Source organism: Amblyomma maculatum, chromosome 1 (assembly GCF_055883805.1).
Source record: "Amblyomma maculatum isolate TAMU_Amacu chromosome 1, ASM5588380v1, whole genome shotgun sequence".
NCBI lineage: Eukaryota > Metazoa > Arthropoda > Arachnida > Ixodida > Ixodidae > Amblyomma > Amblyomma maculatum.
In genome coordinates this window covers 20,020,930-20,025,227 of record NC_139344.1, presented here as the reverse complement: position 1 = coordinate 20,025,227, position 4,298 = coordinate 20,020,930, and positions in this window count along the sequence as shown.

Genomic DNA, 4,298 nt, shown 5'->3' with positions numbered 1-4,298 from the left:
GAACACCTTAAAAATTCATAATTGTAATACAGCGCCAACAACGGTGCACAAGAACGAGAAAAACATCGGGACGAGCGCTGACTCTCAACTAAGTTTTTAATGCAGTTACTTGGCACTTATAAAGGAGAAAACACAATGCACATCCTACGTCACACTATAAGTCGATAACAACAAAAGGAAGAGACACGTGCGACACTCAAAAGCCGCCAATAAAAGCTATCTCTTGGTCATTTAGAGTGACAGATGGTTTGCTTATACATTCTGGGTCTAGACTGATATGGAAGGCTTCCAATATTTCTCGCGTTGTCTGATCGCAGTGCTTGTAAAGTATATCTGTGCTCCGCCATAAGGCGGTGCAAATTGCATTCTTTTTCAGTGCTTCACAGTTGTTGCAGTGGCTAACCAGGTAAGAAAGTTCCTTGTTACTGTCTAGATTATATTTGTGCTCGAGCAACCTTTTATTTATGCATCGTCCCGTCTGCCTAATGTACCGGGCTCCGCGGGAGAGTGGAATTCTGTAAACAACTCCTTTGCGACAGGCGACGAACTTGTCCCTGTGCGCGATGCCACATCCGTTCCTTTTTTCCGACCATTCCCTCTCATTTTGGATGGCTGGACATATCTGTTTTAGTTTGATGAGTGCTGATACGGCTGCATTCAGTTGGTACCGGCTTGCTACATTTTTCAGCTCATGGGTAATGCGATGTAGGTATGGAAGAACAGCAACGTCAACGCTGAAGGCTACACGGCTTCATGGGTTGCGATCCTTCAGAAAAGAGCGCAGCCGAATTTGGAATCCTTAATTGGTCATTGAAGTTCAGGGACGTCAAGTTGACGTCAAGGATTTGTATTACAGCCTACCGCATGACAAACTGTTGGAACGTGTGAAAAGGTGTATTACAGAAGACAACGATGAGCTAGCCTTTGAAATTAAATGTGGTCTGGCAGTTGAAAGTTTCTTAGAACTACTCCGGTTTTACCTATGTGCGACTGTCCTGGGTTGGCAGAGCAAACTTTATTCACAGAAAGCGGGAGTGTGTATCGGATCCAGTGTCGCCCCGGTCCTCAGTGAAATATTTCTCATGTACGTGGATAGGGACCTCGAGAAGGAACTATCGGGACTGCACCATAAGACCATGAGGTTTGTGGACGACTACCTGGTGTTTCCGGGCCGTCGTGGTTTGACAGCGTGCATGGATGACATTTTGCAGGTTTTTAGACTTTGCGGTTCAGGCCTTGGATTCACCTCCGAGTCACCATCCAACGACGAGTTGCAGTTCTTGGACATACGGTTACAATTCAGTCCCGAGCATATTTGCTGGAAATATAACCCAAGATCAACAAAAGCGCTCCTTAGTTCCCACTCAGGTCATTCAAAAATTGTTGAAAACGGCATTGTAGATTCTTGCCTATGGCATTCTTTGACAAAATCCTGCCAACACGGTGTCAGCGATAGTTTCCATTCACAACTCTCCAGGATAAGGCTTGCCGGGTACCCAATATTTACGGTCACAGAGGCCTGCTCTCGTTAGCTCAAGTGAGTGAAAGAGCAGGATACACAGCAAACTCCTGACCATCGAGGGGAACGAAGAAAAGAAGTTGCTGTTCTTCCATACCTGCATCGCATTACCCATGGGCTGAAAAATGTGGCAGGCTGGTACGAAGTGAATGTAGCCGTACCAGCACCCATCAAACTAAAACAGATATGTCCGGCAATCCAAAAGGGGAGGAAACGGTCGGAAAAAAAGGAACGGATGTGGCATCGCGCACAGGGACAAGTTCGTCGCCTGTCGCAAAGGAGTTGTTTACAGAATTTCACTCTCCTGCGGAACCCGGTACATTGGGCAGACGGGACGCTGCATAAATAAAAGATTACTCGAGCACAGATATAATCTAGACAGTAACAAGGAACTTTATTATCTGGTAAGCCACTACAACAACTGTGAAGCAATGAAAAAGAAGGAAATTAGCACCGCCTTATAGCGGAGCACAGATATACTTTACAAGCACTGCGATCAGACAACGCGAGAAATAGTGGCAACCTTCCATATCAATCTAGACCCAAAATGTATAAGCAAACCATCTGTCACTCTAAATGACCAAGAGATAGCTTTTATTGGTGGCCTTTGAGTGTCGCACGTGTCTCTGCCTTTGGTTGTTATCGACTTTTAGTGTGACGTAGGATGTGCATTGTGTTTTCTCCTTTATAAGTGCCAAGTAACTGCATTAAAAACTTAGTTGAGAGTCAGCGCTCGTCCCGATGTTTTTCTCGTTTTTGTCCACCGTTATTCACGCTGTTTAACAATTATGCATATTTGCCAACTAGCCCAAATGAACTTTCTGCTTAACCATAAAAAGCTTTCTTGTACGCGGTACTCGAATGGATGGGCGCACAGACGAAGAAACTAGCGTCGCCCTCTACGAGCCAACCCAAGCTGAAGTCGCTTCTTTCTGCATCCGATCTCGAGCAAGTACGTCTAGACGCCATAACCAAACTCTGCCAACACGGGATAACCCGTGTTAGGGTTGCAGAGGGATTCAGCGTACGACCGGTTGTTGACTCGCTCGGTGTTATGCGTATGCTCGCATTTCGTTGCCTTCAGATTGGCCAGAGCAATTTTGTTAGGAGCTACAACAACATACCTTTCCTTATCAGGTTTAGTGCGGGTTGTTATTAACGTGAGACCAGAAATAGACCCCAGCGCCGACATGCTTTGCGTGTATACGTCGGCAAAGAAGCCAGCAGCCACAGCGGATAGTGGGTTAGCACTACTCTCGTGACTGTGGCCGAGGACCCGCATATCCTCGTCTGTGAAATACGACCCTTAGCTCCCGTTTCTGTTCTTGAACCGAAAGTGTTACGACGCGTACACTTATATACGGAAACACAAAGAAAACGCCCGGCGAAAAGGAAAATCCGTTGAAGCACAGGAAAAATATAATTAAAATACAACGCTGTGTTAAAGCTGCCTATGGCGCAAGACGCTATTTAATGTATTCTATGTTACTGAAAGAGAAAAATGTGTAAATATGATGTCCCCCTGCTCGCACAACCCAAGGCGCAATGGGCTACGGACTATTAAAGTTCATTAGAGCTTGCTATAAAATACATATAAAAATACCGCGTTACCCGCACCACATTTGGCCCAACGGTTTTGAGCTATATGTAGCCCAGATTAGGGCGGGCTTTGAAAAGAAAGTAACACTGCACTCTGTCTGAAACACCAATAGTCTAGGGGGCTAACATAAGATAGGACGCGTCGAAGTAAAAGCTTGTAAAACAAATCCTCGACGGGATAAACGTTGGAGATCGAAATACCTTAAAGGCGATGAAGAAAACGACTCGCTTCACGTAGTACATATTAAGTCGAATGTGCTATGGACGCATCTGCACCAGTTAGCAAAAAAGAAATAAAAAAAAAAAAAAACATTTAAAGCAAAAAGCTCTACTACTCAGCCGAGGTCAAGTTTGGCGAGGGTTTGACCTTCAGCGCAAGTTCAGCTGCACCACGTGACTAGAGGAGGGCATAATTACAATGCTTAATTAGCGGTTCCTTATCCCGTTTCGCCTTGGTTGAGGCGCGCGCCGGACTGAGTGTGCCGACTCTTCGCCGGTGTCGTCAGGCCGTGTCCGATCATCCAGCAGAGCTTTTTGCTCTGTAGATCTAGATTTAGAACAGTTAAACCTCACCAATTTTTTTACTTCCTTTACACAAAACGTTGTTCAATGTTACCAGCACGCTGGCAGACTTCAGTCGGTAAAGCTGGCTGCACGCTTTTAATTTTCGAGATTTGTCACTGTATGGCGTCGTTACAAGGCTATGCGGAGTAACGTACGCAGCAGTCCATTCGTAATGTGCTCATATGTTTTTAGCATGATGTTCCCAAGAAACTAATGCGGAGGTTATGTACCTCCATTGGACATAAAAAAATTAGGAACTAAAGCACAGTGAAAAACTGACTTTCGCCATCTCCTCACCGGAACGAAGATGAAGACGATTCAGTTGACCTTGGTTTGCTCATCTTCTCTGGAAGACATTGTTATTAAACGGACCGCGGGCCTGGCTATGTCCTAGTATAATATTTAAAAATACGCCTTTTAACAGAGCTGTGAAGGACATTCCAGAGGAAAGAAACTTAAGAAGCGACATCTTGTGTTCGACGTCCGTTACGAGTTCGCATAGAATCTGAGCTAGAAATAGCATTCGCGCTCAGATTGACCTGTAACACGCCGGAGCTGACAATCTGGCAGTGTTTAGCAATCGAAGGCTTCGCTATGTATGGCGTGAAACTCTCTG